Raw genomic sequence first — 21,816 nt, 5'->3', positions numbered from 1 at the left:
TGTTGTCGGATTCGATTTTCGAACCCTTGGCGGCGGTGGTGTGGTGTGGGTGGTGTATGCTAGGGGGGTGGTGGTGGTTTTGGAAGACAATAGCGATGATGATGGTTTATTGTGGTTCATGATTGTAGCTACTCAAAACGTTTCCCGACCTGATGTTGCTGGTGGCTATACTGCCGTCTATGGCGGCAGTGGACAACGATTGTGAGTCAGTTTGGTTGGTAAAGGCTATGATGGTCACATAACAGAGCCTATTTGTGATTCTGTTTTAACAACCTTTGATTGTTGTGTTTCTTTCGATTTGATTTTATTCAGATCTACATGTTCATAATCTATTTGATCAATTTGATTTAAGTGTGTGTTACTGTGCTAATAGGCGAATATCTAGGGCAATTTATTGATGTTTTTATCATGTTGGTTTGTTCAATTTACAAAACTTTGCTAACTTAGATTTGTTTCTAGGGCAAATTGTTGATGACTTTTATTGCAAATTGTGGTTTTTAGAAATCATAATGCATGTTTGTTTCAGTTCTAAGTTTTGGAGTCCTAGATTTTTATATGTTTTACTATCTCCATTTTAACTTGCTAACCAGTTGTGTGTTTCTTCTTTGAAGGTGCGGCTGCTCAGCGTGCTTGTACTTTCCAAAGGTAATTTCTTTTATTTGTCGTTTTAGATTTTAGCTGCATGTCTGCTATACAAATGGTCATTCACTATGTGCTACCATTTTGTTTTACATTTTGGATGCGTTATACGAATATGATGTCTTTGACTTCAGCCTATGGTATTTGTCTTCTTTTTCTACCCAAGTTATTGTGCATATTCTCTACAACTCTGTCACATACCAAAATTCAGTTGCATGACCTCAAGAAATAGAACAACTAAACATATTATTAGATGGCATATGTTTTGTTTTGGCCGAATAAAATAGTAAGTAGTACTGCACCAATTAATTTTTACTAATATTTTGGGATATTTAGACCACTCATAGAAGAAAGTCTGCAAAATGAGTTGCTTATTGGTCCCAACTTTATTTAAGTATTTCTTGATGTTTTTGACATGTTAATAGGTTGTTGTTAGTGGCTTTATGATATTCAATTAAGTTTTCTTGCTTAAGGAAGACTTGCCATCAATTATAACATGTGTAGAATTAGCTGCTTATTGGTGTGGCTTGATGGTCTAACTTTATTTGGGCATTCCTTTGATTTGTTTGGAGTTTTAGGGAGCTAATAATGGCTTTTATTATGTTTAGTAAAGTGTTCTTGATTCAAACACGCACGTGTATGAATTTTGATACTTTGGTCAATCAAGACATTTTTGAAAGTTAAGAATGAAGATGGAGCAAATTAAGGTGTGTCTGGATTACAAGGGTTGGCTTAAATTGTGGGAGCCAATAGAAGTATTTAAGTGATGAATGGCTTTGTGTAAAGATTTTCCCGTGTTATGTTCAATAATGCATTAGTCTTCGTAGATATTGTAGAGTTGGCGTAGCGTATTATGTGAAAACATAAATTATGCAAGATTGCAAGCCACACATGTACTGCATTTCTTAATGGTTGTCTAAACTCCGCCGTAACGCGACGGGTCCGCTAACTAGTATATTACATTTGCAAAGGTTTGTACGTAATGATTGTTGTACACTCTGCTTTTTGTTTGGTACACTCGTCCTTTCATCTTGGGAGGTATTGTAAACTGTGCTTCTCGGTTTGTATTTGGCTTCCTCATGAAAGTGAGCCACGCGTCATCTCCATGTCTCTTATCCACCACTTTCAAAATCTTATTAGGATCTTCCTTTACATACAGAAATTCAGAGAGAGAAAGAGGCCAGCGCCGCTCCACTATTGTCTATGAAACCCTCCGATTTGAATTATAAGCCGTTGAAATTGAAATTGACAGCAAGCAGGTGAGGTTCAATTTCACTTCCATCTCTTTGTTTACACTCTTGATTATATTTGTTTTGATGAGTTATGTTGTTTTCTGATCTTCCGGCTGTAATGTTGTGGTGTTTGGATGTACTTTTTCAAAATGACATGAAGAATAAAATCATGCGACAAATTGAACAGAAAAATTAAGGATTGTTAGCTAATTTTTATAGTAGTCTCAATAATCAATTTTCTTACAGCTACTTACCACATACCTCTTGAAATGCGATTACTTTTTGTCTTAAATAAAAACATCATAATCATGATAACTTTTTACCAAAGTTCCAGATTGAAAATTGCTATTTGAAGTTGAAGATATCAATATAAACACACATTCAAACACTCTAATTTACAAAAGAATGCCAAATCTCCACACTTATAAAGGAAAGCTAAGATATCTGTAATTATATAAGACAATTGGGCCAATAAGATTTTTTTTTAAAAAAAGCATGTACAGTAATTCCTTTGTAGCAATGGACAGAAAATTTATGAAACGAGACATTTTGGTAATTGTTATTAAAAGTCCTTATATATAATGTTAAAATAGTATATTTATGGCGTTTTGTTGTAGTGGATTTAGTAATGTTTAACCCTTATTTGGTTGATTGCAGATCCAGGGTTGGCAGTTTATAACACATTACTTGAGCCATAAGGATAATAACACTTTCAGGCTAAAAACAGTAAGTCTTTCATACAAATTAGGTTGAGTTTGATTGATTCAAATCTGTTCTAGGCTCAAAATTTATTTATTTTTATCAACTAAGTGCCGGATTATAAAATTATATCATAAGAGATTTTACGTATTTAAAAAGTTCATCTGCCGAGTTTAACCTCTTTGACCCACTTGATCCGTTTTCGTTTCGAACTATTTTCAGTTGACACAATTGAGATCATCTACATTTTATTACTAACAAATTTACATATTTTTTTTTAACACAAACTCATTAACCGCAAATATATTTCCAATGCTTACTGTTTGGTTCCATAAACATGGCTACTTTTGAGGTCAACCTGTTTCAACCCAAATTACTGAGCTGTCGGGTTAGTGACCTTTATTTCGTTTCTCTAATGCGTATTTTCATATTGTTCCCTGATGTACTTAATGATAATTTGATTGAAATGCAGTCAGGTCACCAAAGTTCATAGCGCGCAAACAGTGGATCATTGCTGGCTTGCAGATTATATCCAGTGTGTAGCAGTCTACAGTCCCACCTTACCCTTCCATATTATTGTCATCATCCGATGACATTCTTATAAAGCCTTGGAATTGAAAGAAGAGTTTCATTCCCATTATATGATGCAAGTAATGTATGCATATTAGGGTCATGTGTCATGACAATGAAACTAATGTCTAGCTAACGTAGCTTGATAATGCAGTGTGTTAATGTATGAATAATGTGGTCATATGGCATGGCAATAAAAATCTAATGATTTGCATTACAACTGCCACCAATATAATTACTTTACACTTCAAATGTATAGTTCCGCAGGTGCCCCTCGCGTTCTAGTTACAATTTAGTTCCACTTGACTAAATGGTTATTAACATAACTTTTGGCTTTAATGGTATTAAATGGTTAGATAAGACTTTATTTGTTCAAAAGTATGGATTAAGGTATCATGATTGTTAAAGAAAAATTGTAACTAAGAATTAGTATTATAGAGTGGATGAGTTGTCGTTAAAAATAAATATATAGCTAATTATTACCCAAACATTATTTATTTCTGTTTTTTCGAAAACTATTTGTTTGCTTGAGCCTTTTCTGGTCTCAAATATGTATAAAATTAAGTATCTAAACGCAACTATGTAAGTTTTTATATATTTGTGGAGATTACCTCTCAAAAAGCCTAACACATAAGAAGACAACCTAGTCCAAGCTAAAACAAAACTGGCAGACCCAAGTTAGGAAAGGCCCACTAGGGCTTCACTATTCTTCACCTATAAATAGAAGAAGATGATTCATTCTCCACCACATTGCTTCCCTCTCTCAAAACCTATACTCTCTAGTGCTTTACATACATACTTGTATTCACCATATCAGAGACCACCATGTGATGATGACGACTTCCCTGCTAACCACACCACTATATATATTTCCACCATGCTTTTTATGCATTGCCGATCCTATTCCTACCGGAGAAGACAAGGTGTGACTTCGGTCGTGCCCAAAATCAGAGAACATACATCTCGACCCAACCCTAATTGGATACACGCTTCTTTAATATTAAATTCTTAAAAGCTTTATTTTCTTCATCTTCTCTTTATTTCTATATTTGTACTTGTATTATTAAAATGATAAATACTCATACAAAATCAAAAATGAAAAAACCCATTGAACATATGAGTAACGGTTGGAAAAGCTAAAATTGCACTACACGCGATGCATTGGTTAAAAAAGTAAATGATAAACATGTGAATTAAACCAAGACATAGATCGTTACAACCACCCTTTGAAACACGACTCTTCATCACTCTATACGCCCACACTTTTCGTACCTTATTGTTTGAAACCACTGTGAAACCGGAAGCCGTAGCAACCCATTGTGTCTCCAAATGAAAGCTTCCATAAACAAGCTCAAACAACTCTTCACCTTCATTAGGTAGATCCCTAACAACAAAACTCAAAATACGTCAAAACTATTATTTCATTATTATCTCCTTTCGTGATGGTATGTTTAATCTTTACAAGTCTTATGTATCTGATGAAGGCCTCTTTGTAGAATTCATTAGATTTATGGACACCAATATCCTAACATCTACCACCGAACCCCAACTTCTACGGGTTATAATGATGGGTGATAAGTATCAAGTGGAGACCTGTGTTAAATACTGCGTGTCTAGTGTGAGATCACAACCTATGACTTTGGTTTCTCACGTCGACATCTTATCCCAGAAATTGATTTATTTCTTTCAAAAAGAGTTTTTTTATTGTAACAATTTCAATTGTTTTCTTGTAAGTACACGTGATTCAAACATAAGAATGAATAGCAAATAGATAAACATTGGTTTATCTATTAGTTCTGCTTTCAAATTTTGGGTCCGGTCAGCAAAACCGGGTCCAAAACCAAAAAAATAAAAATAATAGAAACCCAATGGTTTTGAAAAACCAAAAGGTTGGTTTTCGGTTCGTTTTTAGCCCAAAACTGCACAGTGCACACCCTTACTTTTTTATATATTATAATTCTGAATATTATTATTTCAACTCTTCTGGTAAATAGTGATTTTTTTCATTGTTTCTTTGTTAACTATTAATAAAAGGGTGTCCACAAAACTGAAGTTCCGAGCCCAAATAAAAAAATGTTCAACTTTTGTTAATCATTAACGTTAAAAAGAAAGAAGTAGTAGTCCCAATTTCACATTTTTGCTCGGTTAGCAAAACCGAATCCAAAACCAAAAGAAATAAAGCCCAACAGTTTTGAATAACCAAGAAGTTGGCTTTCGGTTCGTTTCTAGCCCAAAACTGCACCGCGTACACCTCTACTTTTAATTGTTTATAAATGAAAAAAATCTGCATATTCTTATTTTAACTCTTATGGAACAGATGAAGGCCCATTTGAAGAAGTCGTTAGATATATGTACACTGGTGAGTTGACTTCGATAACCGTATCAGAACTTCTCCATGTTTTATTGGCTGTTGATAATACCAAGTGGCTTCCTGTTTTAAGTCATGCGTATCTTCCTTGAGATCACTCCCGATGAGTTTAGTTTCCGCAATGCTCTTCCTTGACGGGCCGAGTTTGTTCGGTTCTCAGCCGCTTTTACGCCTCTATGTGATGAGAAAAATTAGTTCTTGAGTTATTATTAAGTATGGCATTGAGGCCATGTTGTCTTCAAAGAAGCATGCTCCCATTTACACCGGGAGTAGGCATTTTGATCTCGAGCGAGAAGAGGTATTATTGTGCACAAATATCTTTAAGAGGTCTTTGTTTCAACTCGTGGGATAAGAATGTCCATTCCTAATTGATGGTAATCTTAGCATCCGGGTGAGGTTTATCGTTGACCACCCACATCATCGACATTTTATCACGAGGCGTTAGATTGTCTAAAAGAGTTTTGTTGATAGTTGCTGTTACAACTTAGATTTGAAAGAGTGAATAACAAACAAAGAACCAATTACTATTACTGTTATCATCAACGTTTTGAAACCCGGACCGGCTGGTCGGACCGGTTCGACCGGGACCGCTAAGCTTTCCGGGTCAGTTCGCACCATATAACCGTTTTCTAAAAACCCGGACGGGTTTGGCGGTTCGCTGTTCAGCCGGAACCTATGAGCCACCGGTTGATCCGGTAAAACTCTTTTTTAAAAATAAAAGGTGAATCGGAAAAAAAAATTCCGGCAAGTATCGCGGCAGACTTGGATTCTACAGGCGCTATGCATGCTTCTTGTCTGATTGAGAAGTTGAACTCTTGAAATTGACATATCTATAGAGAGATGGAGATTGAGAAGAAGTGGGTTATGTTGAAGAAGTAAATATGTTAGGCTGAGGGGTGCGGAGCGCGAGAAAGGGCGCAAGTGGCGAGGCGGTCGCGCCCCGGGGCGCGAGGACCACACCACCGAGGCGCTATAGGGGCGCGAGAGGGGCGCGAGCGCGGAAAAAGAGGCAGGCGCGGGTGGGCTAGCGGCTGGGGGGGGGCGTGAATGTGGCTTGGGATGCGTGAAAAAGAGCCGTTGGGTGGGTTTTGTTAATAAAAAAAAAAATTTTCAAACCCTATATATTAACATACCATCCGGAACACAAAATCAAACTCGATTTTCAACCTATATCAAACCCAAACAAACACCAATATCACATACCAATATCACATACCACACCCAAAACCCAAAATCACCCCATCTTCCAAACCTTTTTTTAAAAACATGGCTGGAAATTGGTACCCAAACCTAGAATCAGATTACAGTTACGACGATTTATGGTCGGCACCGGACCAACCGATGTTTTATTCGGGGTCGCAACAACCATCCGGCTTTCAACCATCCAACATACAACCGTCTCCTAACTTTGTAGTTCCGGAGACACAAGAACCAGAACCAGAAGGTGAAGCTGCGGGACAAAGAAGACGCGTCCACCGGAAAAAACAAGTTGCAACGGACGGGTCGGGTTCGGCTTCGACCGGAAGGGCGAAACGGAAAATCACTCCGTGGTCATCGGATGAGAAGGAAGCCCTGTGTCGGGCTTGGATAGCCATTTCTGAGGATCGGCGTTGCGGTAATTGTTTTAACGTTTTTAAAAATGATTTTAAAAAAAAGTTAAATAAAAAAGTTAAATGACTTACAAATTTATTTATGCATTTTGCAGCCGACTACCAAAAGAGCAAGGTCTTTTGGACAAAGGTTAGGGAGACGTTCTATTCGCTCGTTGGGAGTACAGAGCGGAACCCCGATATGATTTCGGGTCGGTGGACCGAAATCAGAAAATTTGTCGGCTTGTTTACTAATCTGTTCAACAGGAACGCCGGTCGTATGAGACCAAGTGGCAGTGACGATTTGGCGGTCTATAATTTCACTGTCGAAGAGTGGAGGCAGGAGTGCCTGCGGAGGTATGGGACGGTGAAGACGTGGGACGGTGTAAAGGTGTGGGAGAGGTTGAGAAGGTGTTCCAAGTGGGTTGAGCTGGTGGCGCCGGACCTTGATGCGGAAGTAGGGCCGAAACGGACTAAAACTAGTTCGTCTGGAGCGTACAGCACTTCCGCCGGGTCGGATTGCCGGGTTGGATTCGACCTAAACGTTGCGGGGGAGGAAACGTCTTCACCGCCGAGGAGGCGGCCATTGGGAAGGGACGCCAGGGGGAAAAAACAACGATCTTGTTGAATCCCTCAATAAATTCAACAAAACCATGGAGGTGGTCTCTATTGACAAAAAGGAAAAAAAAAGAATGAGAGATTTGGACTTCCTTGCAAGAGACTTCAGCCACCTAAATCCGGTCGACCAAATGCTGATGGAAAAACAAAAGGAACGTATCCGGAAGAGGTTGATCGAAGAAGACGAAGCCGAAGAATAAGAATAAGAATAATGTTTTTCTTTAGTACTTTAATTTTTTTTTATATATTAATGTGTTTTTTTTAATTAATGTGTGTTTTTTTAAATAATTTCTTGTTTTTTTAATAATACGTTTTTTTAATACATTTATAAAAAAATAAAAAAATAAACCGCTCGCGCCCCCTCTCGCGCCCCTCCACACCATGGCCCGGGGCGCTATCACCACTACCAACACTCATCTTATCAAGTTTCTCTCTCTGCCACACGTCACAATATTATTGGCTCGCGCCCCCACTCACGCCCCCTCTCACGCCCCCCACACCCCTCAGCCTTAGGGTTTATCACTGAATGACTGAAACACAACCCTCTTGTATTCTTGTATTCAGATTATTTTTTACCTAATTTACAATTTGATCCTAAGTTTTTATCATAATTTGACTTTAAACCTTTTCTTATTTATATTCTTCTTTTCTTTTCATTTATTTTATTTTCTTTTCTTTATTAATCTATTATATTATAATGATATATCTAATTTTTCATTTTCTAACTTTTAATAATTTTCTAACTTTTAATAAAATCGGTTGATGTAGCTTATTTAATTCTAAATTTATTACATTCTTTACTATTATATGGAAGTTTATATAATTATACTACACCTTATATATATATATATACTAGTTTGATCCTCCTGTGTTACGAGAGTTTATTTAAAGTTTTGTTTTTGATCGTTTCGTTATTTTATGATTATTTTATTTTTAACGCAGTTTTGTTTTAATTTAATACATAAATATTAGTTTGTTATTATAATTTTTCAACGTTTGGGTTTTATCAGTTGAGATGTTTTGGTTTTTTAGATTTTTAACGAACAAACATAAACGAACACGAGCATGTTGATTTTTTTAAATGTATAAACATGACCACAAATATTTGTCTAATGAAAAAAGAGGCGTTGATTTAGTTGACGATGGTGGATAGTATTGGAAGTTAACCGTCGACGGAGATGATAGACCGGCAACGAAGAACATGTAAAGCAAATAAATTAAATTAGGGTTTTATAATGAAATTGTTTATCAATAAATGAGATCTTATAACCCATTTGAGAGCTATTAGATTTTGGTAAGACACATAACCCGTGGAAATTATTCTTTGATAATTAAGGGGTTATTTCACAAATAAATGAGATGTTATAACCCGTTTAAGGGTTATCCGGGTTTATTGAGACCCATGACCCATGAAAATTATTGTTTGTTTATGAAGTAGTTTTACAATTAAATGAGATGTTATAACTCATTTAAAGACTATCTGGGTTTGGTGAGACCCATACCCGTGAATTCGGGTCAAATGCATGGGAAACCTCCATGTATAAATCAAGCAATCTGGTGTATATAGAGAATGGGGGGAACAACCTAAGAGCGACACCTAGGATTTTATGGTAGACAATTATATAGATAGTTAGATATTAATTTATGACGTCATCCGGGTCAAACATCGGTCCGTCCTCCCGGATCGGTCCAACTTTTGACCCGATAAGATGTCCGGGTCAACGTCCGAGCCAGATCTGAAAACATTATTTATTCTTATTAAATTTATCAAATTTGTTAAAAGGAGTGTTACCTATTGTTTAAACACAGCTAGGGTAGTAGATGGTAAACTTGAAATGTTATTGTATGATTGGTGAGAATTAAAGTATCTAGTGAGTTTTGCCTTAAATGTGTCTTTTCGGTTGGTTTATGTTCGAGTCTTATGGTTATTAAAAACAATTTAATTTACGAGTAGGGTTATTGTGTAAGTTGTTAAAAAAGAAAAACTAAATCATGATAGTAATGATTACCTATACCAATTATGAAATGAAAAGACCATTAAACACATAGGAAACGCCGAAATTGCCCCCACACGACATGCATATGTTATAAGCAAATGATAAACATGTGAATCAAACCAAAATCATATAGACCGTTACACCTCTAACCACCCTTTAAAGCATGACTCTTCACCTCTCTTAAACCATAAACTCTCCGTCCCTAATTGTTTGAAACAACAATGAACCCCGAAGCAGTAACGAACCATGGTGTCCCCAAGCAAAAGCCTCCGACACGGCTCCAGAAACAAGCTCCAACATCTCTTCACCTTAATCAGGCCCCTAACAACAAACCGCATGATGTGTCGAAAACCGTTATTCCGTTATTATCTCCTCTCGTACCCTCGCCTACTTCGTTTCCCAAATGTGACAACGGTGAAGCGAAAATGAACCGTCAAATTCAACAAAGCAGTGGCAGCGAGTGGCAACATCCGGCCATGTCGGGGACTGTGTCGGACACAGACACGTCATCTCTTCATTCTAGCTTCATGTCGCAATGCATGATCCGTCCTCGTAACCAATGATTAATTATTGATTCGTATCGCTAAAGGCGTGATTAGTGTTCTTTTTTGGCTAATGATTGTTGTAGTTTTAATTAATATCGACCAGCGGACATTCTTGTGTTTGGATGGGCGGGGGAAGCATGTTTGTGTAGACCTTACTGGGGTGTCCCCTATTGTCGAGTTTAGGGACACCGGGTTTGTTGCTAGGCATGCCGTGCTAAAGGCAGAAGCAGGAAAAATTGCTAAGCACGAGAATGCGTGTGTGGAGAATCAACACGCATTCATTCCTTTTGCTTTTGACACATTTGGGTCTCTTGCCCCCGATGTTGTTGCGTTTCTAAAAAGAGTTCAGCGGGTCGTGCACAGTAACTCATCGACGCCGAAGAACGATAACTTTGTTTTCAGTAGGATCAGTTTTGTCATTCAAAAGGGGGTGGCGGCGCAGCTTGTTGGCCGCTTACCTGCCTCTTTATTGTAATTAGAACTGTTTTTAATATGTACTTTTGTTGCTAAATAAAAATAAAAATTAATATGGTATTCGGTTTAAAATTACATTATTTTTTATTAAGTTAACATCTATATGGAATTTTGATCTTTGTTTGGTGATGAAAATTGAAAAATATATTTTCCAATGGCCATTTTCGTATCACATGTGTAAAGAAATACTATACATTGTTTTAGAATACATACACGGTACACCGCTCCCACTTATCATACGGATTTCTTTCGAGATATTACACAAGTAGTATGAACGTTACAGTTCATTGTCGTATCATTCAACTTTAGTAAAGTTATACTAGAAGTATTAGGTTATAAGGGTCACATTAGATCATCCGGGAGGTACGAATTTTGTAAAGCATCTTAAAATTGTTTCGTATAATCTTTTTCACATATCATACGAGTTTGTGTAAAACCATATTTTATTTTCATACAAGCATGTATAAGTTTTTTAACGTAACATGGAGGTCTTATAACTATGTATAATACATCACGCGGTGGTGTGTGAATAGTAAGTAATGTTTTTAGTTTTTTATTTTACTACTTTATATTTATTTAGGATACAACTTATTATTAAAATTATTTTATTTTGAGAACTTTGAAGCTGACTTCGAATTTGATATCATTTGTATAAAATTTAAATTAATCGATTTGAATAAGCTTATTCAAATTAGAATCTACTCAATTACAAAAAATGAAATAATTTTGAAAGTTCAAAATTATCAAGAAACCCTATATAAAGGAATATCTAAATCATACATAATAATATAATAATACAGGTGGTACCGATAAGTGATGAAAATATAAGGTCTTGTAATGAAAACAGAGGATTGATCAATTAAACGTAAAACGACAAGTGATTAAAAGAAGAAGTCACCTCTCGCCTAGTAATAATGATAAGATCAGCAATTTAGAGGCTATGTTAAACCGATCAATTTGTTAAACATTAATATAAAGTGGTAAACAACCGATTGATATATTGATTTAAGTAACAAAGGCCCTGTAACCCAATGGTACTAAGGTGTTGTTCCTTTCAAATGGTGCGGGTTCATATTCTAGTTTGACGGGAATGATGTAATTTTAGGAGTGAGTTTAAAAATGTGTAAGAGTTTGCCGTTAAATGAAATTAATTTAGGTTTCAAGTGGAGTTATATTTTTTAGCCCATAAAGAACTTAACAAAACATATTATTTTGAAGCCTAATTATGTAATAAGCATGTTATATAATATATAAATTGAATTAGGTTTTTTCGAATACCTAGATTCAATTCGCAATTGTATTCAAAACTCACTAGACCAACCCAAAAACTTAATTCGATAAGAATTCGATCAGTTGGATTTGAATTTGGGCTATTAAAGTCCAATTCAAATAATTGAGACCCTATTTACCAAATGTTTATTCAAATTTTGAATTGATATCCGTAAAAGGCCAATGAATTTAAATAACGTCCTTTACACCCTGATAGTGATAGTGACTGGCTGGAAAGAACTGGGTTCCTTCTAATTGGTCAAAGTCAAACCAGATATTAATTCTATTCTTGCATGCAGGGCCGTCTCTGAAAATTTAAATACCTCGGTCGTGTCAAAATAAAAAGGCCCGTAGGCCTTAACGAAACTTTTTTATTCGCTGATGTACATGGATAAAACTTTTATCGACCGATTTATTATAAGCATAAATCATTCTAAGCATGTAATTATCTTGTAAACCATTGCAAATAACCTTATTTTTAACACTAAAAAACATATATATGTAACATGTATAAAAAAGTTTGTGCCCCCGAAAGTCCGAAACTTATGTGCCCCGGACGATGGTGCGGCTCGCACACCCTCCGAGCCTCCCCTGCTTGCATGTTTAGATTTCTATGTGAACGTGGGACGACGATTCTCTTAACGATAAAATCTGAAACAAAAAAATATCCCCTGTTCCAAAAAAGTTGCTGCTTCCTCCATCGATCAGGTGATTCTTGAGTTATATATTTCATTTTCTCAAGTTTATTATGTTAGAATTAATTTGTTGCTTTCAATTTGCAGCAGTTACTTGAGTAATAGATTTTTGCAAATCTGGTTATAGTGTTTTGTTTGTTATTTCAACAAGTATAGATCGGGTTAACCAATACAAAGGATTCAGTTACTTATGGGATATTTGCCGGTATTTATTGTTAATCATAACTTTTTATGAGCTGGGAATTAAAAAGCAGCTTGGTTCCTTGAATATTATAACCTTGGTTTTGCTAACAGGTAATATTGTTGAATTAAACAATACATAGGTTAAATGTTGGTAATAATGTTAAACAGACTGTGTATGTTATATGTTTGGGTAGTTATTGCAAAGTCAGAACCTAGCTAGGTAGTTTTTTAATTTAATGGTTTCAATTTCATAGTGACAGAAAAAACTCTCAAAAATATAGCAACCATTGTGTTTGTGGAATGGAAACTCCTATCTCATCAATCCCTTGGGCCCAATCATGCCGCCTATTCTCGGTTGATGAGATTCAATCAGCCACCCGGAATTTCAATGACGCACTGGTTGTAGGAAAGGGGGGTTTTGGTAAGGTGTATAAAGCTACCGTCACTATTGAAAAAGCAGAAACTTCTATTGTTGCCATCAAGCGATTGAATTTCGATTCCAGCCAAGGTGCAACTGAGTTTTTGGCTGAAATCGAGATGCTTACCAAGTTGAGGCACTGTAATCTTGTTTCTTTGATCGGTTATTGTAACGACAACTCAGAGATGATCCTAGTCTACGAGTTTATGTCAAACGGAACCCTTGATGATCATTTGCACAGAAAGGGTACTAATCTGAGTTGGGTCCAACGACTAAAAATAAGCATAGGTGCAGCAAGAGGGTTGGAGTACCTTCATACCGGAACAGGCACCAAGTATGGGGTAATACATCGTGACGTTAAAAGCACAAATATTTTGTTGGATGAAGACTATGTTGCTAAGATTTCAGATTTCAGATTAGCCAAATTTGGCCCGACAGACACATCAGGTGCCTTTGTCGAAACCCGCGTGAGGGGTACGTTTGGCTATCTTGATCCAGAGTATACTTTTACGGGACGATTGACAAGAAAATCAGACGTGTTTGCCTTCGGAGTGGTATTATTCGAGTTGTTGTGCGGGAGGGTAGCAGTACTGGATAACCGTCATGACGATACTCATGAGATCAGTTTGGTAAAGTGGGTTGTTGAATCTGTTAAGAAAAAGAAAGTGCATGACATCATTGATCTTAAGATCAAGAGTCAGATCTCTCCAAAGTGTTTGAAGGAATTTGTGCAGATTGCGTATCGTTGTCTGAGTAGTGAGTCAGAGAACCGTCCTAAAATGGTTGAGATTGTGGTCGCACTTGAGCTTTCTCTGACATTACAAAAAAAGTTTGACAGCCCTGAAACGCCAGCTGCAGGCTTATTGTCAATTGGTAGAATGATTAAATGGCCCTTGATCTCACCTGAAGTCAACTCTGGTATATTTTTCTATTCCATAAAAATATTTATTGACCACTAACCTTGTACCTATAAATGTTAATAAAGATGCTTGAAAATATTTCTATGGATTAAATTCACACGCCATATACTGGATTCTTATATATTAGTTGACATTTTAATTTGATTCAGTGAAAACTGGACCGAGTATCACTACTGTTGCTGTTCGGAGAATTTCTAACGGAATTAAAGCTCTAACTGAAGGCGGTTATGACAATATCTTTGAAATGACATTCAAGGCGGTTCCTGATGAGAAGCTAGTGACGTATTATGCGTGTTGCCTTTCCACTTCTGCGGGTCCTGTTATGGGAATTCTCTACCTCTCAACTGCAAAACTTGCATTTTGTAGTGACAATCCACATTCATACAAAGTTGGTGAAGAGACGCATTGGAGTTATGATAAGGTTATCTGTCATTTCACACTTGCTTTTTGGTACCTTATATGTTTTATTTTAGTTCCAGCCCTTTTGAGGATGTGAAATTGTGAATTTATGACACAATATGAAAACATGACACGCATCTAATACAAAAAGTTAAACAAGTTAATCTTGTGTCATTCCCACTATGATGGGATGGTAATATGGTTAACCTAAGAAATAGGAGATCATGGGTTCAAACCCCATAAAGTACAAAAAATCTAGTTGTCTAGAAGAAAAATAAAGTTAATTGTGTCATAAAGGGATTAGGTGTGTCAAACCCGTTTAGACAATAGTGTCGGCTTGAGTCCGTTTAATGAAAACCCTTAACTTTGTGTCGAGTCGTGTTGGAAATAGTTAGCTCTAGCAAATACATTTAGATAAACAGGTTGGGTTTGGATTGATCCGTCTAATTTTACTTTTTTTAAATGTGTTTTTTTATGTAATAACTAAAAGTGGTTATGTTTTTCTTTTTTTTGCCAAAATCAGCCAATTATTATTTTCTCATTATATAGAAACATAGATATTACATCAACATAGCAGGTAGGCGGGCAACAAGCTGCGCCGCCACCCCTTTCTGAATTACAAACCCTAACCTGCTAAAGACATACCCCTGCCCCTTTGGAGTCGACACATTGCCATGCACAACCCGTTGGACCCTGGTTAGGAAACGGATAGCTTCCGGTGCCAATGAGCCAAAGGTATCAAAAGCAAGAGGGACAAAAACATGTTGGTTCTCTTCGCAGGCTTTAGCATGTTTCTCCACCTTCTTCGTTTCAGCCCTTTTCATTGCTTGCCCAGCTACAAACCCATTATCCCTCAAACCAGCTAAAAGAGATACCCCTGTGAGGTCAACACAAGTGTGTTTTCCCCCGGCCCAACCAAAGACGAGCAAATCTGCCGGTCGTAGAGTGGATCTCCCTTCCGTGGGGTCTGTAAGGAAGTTTACGGGGGCTTCCTTTTTAGCTGATATCCCAGCTCGCCTTAAGATGTCCCAAAGAACGCCCCGCACCCAATCATGTCGGTATTTGAACCCAGGCATCTCCTTGCAATGAACCGCATGCTCTTTGAATTTATCCAGGCAAGCCTTACGGCAGATCGGACATGTTTCGTCTTCTGGGTACATTGGGACCATCAAACGGTACTTAAGAATGGCCATATACTCGACCGCAGACATGCTTTGGCCCAATCCATCAATCGGGATAACGGTCAGAAAATCTTGGGCATGAGGACCTTGTAAGCATTCAATAACCGCCTTCTGTCGGGGGACAATCCAAAAACTTCTCCCAGGCTCTGAGCTTGTTATTTTTATAACTCAAACGTAATTGTTATTTTTACACGGCTCATGTTTGTGTCAACTTGTGAATGTTTGTGTCATGCTTGGGTTTATGTGTTTTGACACAAGTTTTAGGTTAGTTTCAAATTTTTAGGTTCATGTAACACAAGCACGACCATTTCAACCAATTCAATTAATTAATTCAACAGGTTAAACATGATTGATTCAACGGGTTAAACATGATAGAGTCAAAGAGTTGTAAACAGGTTGACATGATTGATTCAACGGCTTAAACATGTCTACCCGAACACGTCTCATTTAATTAAACAGGTTAAACATGTCAATTTTAACACAATTTGTTTATTACAGGTGGTTATCCCGTTAAATCAATTGAAAGAGATAAATGCCTCAAAAAGCAAATTAAATGTCCTGGAAAAGTGCATTTAGATGATATCTGTGGATAATCATTGTGACATTCGTCAAAATTTGGATCTCGATTTGTATTCGTGTTGTAAACCTTTATTATACAAACCCGACTCAACATCTTTTTTTTTTGTTTCTTCATTTATTTATTATAATATTATTATATATCTCGATCACCAATAAATCGATGTTTGTCATATTATAGATTCGTTAAGAACAACACAAGTGGTTCAAACTAATTTTCGTTAAGTTATTATAAGCTTTTAGAACCTTTAAACTCGTTTTAAACATTGATTGAAACTTAGGGGGGTGTTTCTGTAAATATGTATATATATATATATAAAACTTAAAATAACCTAAACCTAACATATTTATCATCACAGCCGCCACCATGTCGGCCGCCGTTTTCCGGCGAATCTCCGGCCACCATCTCCAGCCAACACCAGCCGACACCTCCACCGCAGCCATCACACCAGCCAGCACCCTCTTCCTCTCTTTCGATTCCGGCGAGAATCCGGCGACGCCAAACACCTCCGGCCACCACCTCGCACTGCATCACCACCATCTCAGCCCCCCTCAACCCGACACCACCACACCCTTTCACTCGTTTTTCTGGCGACCGGAAAAACCGAGCCGTGCTCTCCCTCTCCATCAACCGATCGCTACTCCCCCTTTAATTTTCGACAAAAAATCCGGCCACTGTTTGCATCACTGGCAACAGTTCCGGTGGCAGCAGACGGCGGCGCTGGTTCAGGGCGGTAGCTCTCAGCGACGCGGTCGCGTGGATATGTTATTTTCTTGATTTCGATCTCGTATGGCCAAGTTATGAGCAAAACAAGAAAGGGTTCGTATTCCGGCTGACGGTTCGTATCTCCAGCTGATTGTTTGGTTTTCCGGCGATGGTGAAGGTGATTTCCAGTGACGAAAACAGGTATAAATAGTGGAGTTCAATGAGACGAATGCGGGGATATCTTATTTGCCTTAATCGGAGTTCGTTTGTTATGGTTTCGAGCTATCCGACTATTTTTTTTAAGTATTTTAAAGTTTATAAAACATATAGAAATTTATATTAAATTCAAATAAACTTTTTCGTATTAAAACCGAACATCATTATAACCTGTTTTCTTGGCTCGACTCGTTAAACTAATTTTATCTATATATATATATATATATATATGTATATGTATGTATATATATGTATAAATATATATTTATACAATGTTTAATAAATACGTTTTAATTAACTAAAAATCATAATAAATATTAAAAATAGTTTCTAATAAACTTATAAAAACCGACACTTTTATGTCGATCTCGTTTCAAGGTTTTCGTGTTTATGTATGTATATATATCTATATATATATGTATGTATGTATATATCGAAAATATATAAATAACGAACTCTAACTTATTTAAACCCGACACCATCTTCTGGGTAAAGTTTTTTTTATAAAAGATGTACATTTTCGCATGATAAACGTAATCCTTAAATCAAAATCTGTAAATTTGGAGCTTTCGGTGGTCAAATCGATCCCGGCCCGTTAAGGGGCATTTTAGTCAATTTTGGAATAATTCGAATACTCTATCTTCTGGTTAGAACTAGCTTTCGGACCATAAGACTTTTCTGTTCGTCATAATATTTTGAGTGTAGTGGTCAGAGCCCGCTTCAGACTCGCAGTTCGGATTCTAAACAGTACCAGCTCGCTTAAACATTGTTTATTTCATAACTCAAATTCTAGACATCTGTTAGACCTGACTCCAGCGGCTACGTTCTCGCTTTTAATTGTATATTATTCCCTCAAAGTTTCAGGTTTATTTATTTTCTGACCAGTCAGCTCGCTTAACCGCATCCTTAAATTTCTCGTTAACTTTATTATTGCAAGGTGAGTACTTTCATACCCCTTTTTCCATCTTTCGTTTTGGGGTGACATTTCATACTTATCAAACTAAATGCTTTATTTACTTGAGTCTTAAACCCACAAACGTGATTGTATACTTGACTTGAATAATTGCTCGATTTGGTGTTCTATGCTTATTTGCCTATGTGTTTACAGCTTTTGGATGGTGGAACTATAAATCCTATACCATTTGGCAATGGCAAGGTGTCGTTAACGTAATGCAATTAACGATAATTGTAAAATCCTAGACTACTTGGCACCCCTTGTAGCTAGGTGGTGCTAATGTAAGCTTACTAGCAATTGTCAATAAAATCCTAGACTAATTGCCAATAGCTAGGTGTCGCTAACTTGTTTAGCGATAACTATTTTATCCAGGTTTATAGCTCTTATTTATTGTTTTGTATACTAGTTTTGTGGCTTTTCATACTATATACTATTGTTGCTCAAACTTATGAATTGCTCACCAACCTTTGTGTTGACAAACTTTATTTTATGAAATGTTACAGGTTTGACTATTGTTGACTTGAGGACTTGACGAAAACGTTACCAAGACTATTAGGATATTAGTAAAACGAACGATATATTTGCTACTTGTATTTAACTTGGTTGTGTGAATGAGATGTGTTGTTTATTGATTTGTTGAACTAAAATGAGTTGAATAAATATTGTCACTTTAAATAGTGTCTTATGTATTTGTCCAATCACGTTGCACCCCGGCATATTCCGCCGCCTTTAGTCGGGGTGTGACAATCATGAATTCAAGTTCACGGGGTTTGTATATTATGACAATGTCGTACAAAACCTTCAAGGTACTTTTCAATCAATTTTCAATCAAGTGTAACCTCCTATCTTCATTTGACTTGGTGTCTTGCTTCACTTTATAAAGCGGTATTTGATAACGTTTCGGTTTTACATACTTGTATTCATCTAACTTGTTCCACGTTCTGGTGTATGGCTCGGGTTTAATACTTGCGTAGTAGGAGCGTTTACTAAACTTGCAAATCTTTAAGTAGTTATGAGTTTTAAATGTGTAGGTCCGCTTTAGATGGATCTAACAACCTTACGCGGATCAATCCGTGTTATTAGTTAGCGGAAATCACTAACAACACTCGCAGGGGCGAATCTGGTATACAAGTGTATCCGAGTTTCGAAATAATAGTGTATCGATATATAGAAATTATTAGAGTGAACCACCTTATAAATTAGGAAGGAACCATCGTAAATACAAAAACATGCGCTAGTTTAGTTGGTAAGTTCTAATCTTTGTAAATTGGAGGTCGCGGCTTTGATTCCGTTAACCTTACTAATTTTAAGAACTTTTTTATTTTTCCTAATTCGGATAATTAATCATTAATGAACGTTGGAGATTCCATGTGCATCATCCTGAATGCAAATTCATTAGATGAAAAAGGTTTTGCCTGTATATTAAATTAGGGTAACCTTAAAATACAAAGGACAACAAAAATGATAAATAATTCAGTTCATTGATCTTATATTTGAATGGCTGATATTAATTTAATAAATAAAAATTGATGAAAATGGCATGAAGGTAATAACTCACATTTGTTGACTTTCTTTCTCCACATGCAAGGCACATGTCAATTCTCTCATCATTTTAAAATGTTTATTACTTTTTAATACAACATAATTTTTAAAAAAAAAATCACCATAATAAGAAGCGTTTTTTTTATCTTTAATATGAGTATCATATTGTTATATAAAAATAAAAAAAATTAATGGGTTTTATTAATTGTGTATTTTTGTTGTTCATTGTGTCTTTTAATTGAGTTTTCATATGAATTGTATTATAGATTTTGATTATTATATTTTTCAATTGGTACTCATATTAAAGACAAAAATTAAAACAAAGATACGTCATTGTGTAGTTTTGTTCGTCGTTAACTTTTAGTCATTGTGTAATACGTTCATTGTCTTTATTCGGATTGACATATGACAAATTCATTTAATTTGAGAAAAATAGTATTGCGTTCATTGTATATTATGTCCAAGTCATTGTGTAATATGTTGTTTCCATTGTGTCTTACGTTTCAAGTCATTGTGTTATATATATTCACCATTGTGTCTTACGTTTTAGGTCATTGTGTTATACGTATTCACCATTGTGTCTTACGTTTTAGGTCATTGTGTTATACGTATTCACCATTGTGTTTTACGTTTCAAGTTATTGTGTAACATGTATTAATCATTGTGTTTTATGTATTAGATAATTTATTGTTATTTTATCATTACTTTTACATATTATTATTACACAACGGTGTTATTAGTATTTAAAAAAACATAATGATGAGTTAAAAGACACAATGACGAAAAAACACAATGACGAAAAAAGACACATCGATAAGCGAAAAGACACAATTACGAAAAAAAACACAATGATAAGCAAAAAAACACAGTGGTATGCGAAAAGACACAATGACGAAAAAAGACACAATGGTGTGCGAAAAGACATAATGATGAAAAAAGACACAATTGTGTGCGAAAAGGCACAATGGTGTGCGAAAAGACACAATGACGTGATTTTTGTTTTAAATTTTATATAACAAAAATCATACTCATATTAAAGATAAAAAAACGCTTGTTATTATGATGATTTTTTTTAAAAAAAATATCATACGAAAAAGTTATAAACGTTCTAAAATGATGGAGGTATTAACATATACATTGCATGTGGAGAGAAAAAATGTGTACAATTACCTTTATACTCTTTTTCTTTTGGTCCTCACTTGACACATGTCAGTTATTTATGGCTTCTCATCCTTTTCATTTTTGTTACCCTTTGTAAAATAACTTGACTCTATTAAATTAAAGAGAAAATTTATAATATATATAAACCTTCATGTATTAATTTTAACCATACTCTCTCATAATTCACTCTCTATTTATTTCATACTTCTTTTAACTACTCAATGACTTATCTTCTTGAGAGGTGGATGAAGTGATGATAATTGAAATTGTTTGAGTGGGGATAAAACTTTTAGTTGAGCTCGGCCAAACATAACATAGAGGAGCAACTTAGACAATGACCACCACTAGAATGAGATCATGTAAAGGCTCATAACCGATTGGTGCAAGATTATTTTATGGGAAAATCTTCCCATGATTATGTTACATTCCAACGTCATTTTTGTATGAGCCGCCGATTATTTTTACGAATCGTCGGTGGTTTAGAGCGTGAGTTTCAATATTTCCAACTAAAGGAAGACACTAGACATAAGCTAGTATTTAGTCCTACTCAAAAATGTACTTTCGCAATCCATCAACTAGCGTATGAAACTGCACAAGATTTATGAAACAAGTATTTGAATATGTCAGAAAAAAACGTTCCAAGATAGTATTCACAATTTTTGTGAAGGTATGGTTATTAGTTATCATTGTTATTATTAATTATTGTTGTTGTTGTTCTCTAGTATTTTCGTTTGTGGTACGTAATACACCGACTAATAGCAAATAGAAAGACATACATAATCCTAATAACAATATAGAATATTAGCCCTACAATCTCCCTCTATGATTAAGTATATCGATGAACCTTCATCAATTTCTTTGCTA

General features: G+C 35.9%; 1 long non-coding RNA gene and 1 pseudogene across 2 annotated transcripts; both read left to right on the top strand.

Moving 5' to 3' along the window:
- Positions 1 to 2,608: 2,608 nt before the first annotated feature.
- LOC143579461 (uncharacterized) lies at positions 2,609 to 3,360 on the top strand. The gene is made up of 2 exons (XR_013143464.1): positions 2,609 to 2,958; positions 3,043 to 3,360. It is a non-coding gene; the product is annotated as an uncharacterized LOC143579461 (long non-coding RNA).
- Positions 3,361 to 14,075: 10,715 nt separating this feature from the next.
- Positions 14,076 to 19,158, top strand: LOC143579451 (GEM-like protein 1; annotated as a pseudogene). The gene is made up of 4 exons (XR_013143458.1): positions 14,076 to 14,214; positions 14,366 to 14,637; positions 16,295 to 16,381; positions 18,983 to 19,158. The product of XR_013143458.1 is annotated as a GEM-like protein 1 (transcript).
- Positions 19,159 to 21,816: the final 2,658 nt, after the last annotated feature.

Source organism: Bidens hawaiensis, unplaced genomic scaffold (genome assembly GCF_021521415.1).
Source record: "Bidens hawaiensis isolate Kalapana, Puna unplaced genomic scaffold, B.hawaiensis_p1.1 tig00029807_1, whole genome shotgun sequence".
NCBI lineage: Eukaryota > Viridiplantae > Streptophyta > Magnoliopsida > Asterales > Asteraceae > Bidens > Bidens hawaiensis.
Note: the sequence above shows the minus strand (reverse complement) of the source record. Positions and strands in the feature narration are given on the sequence as shown.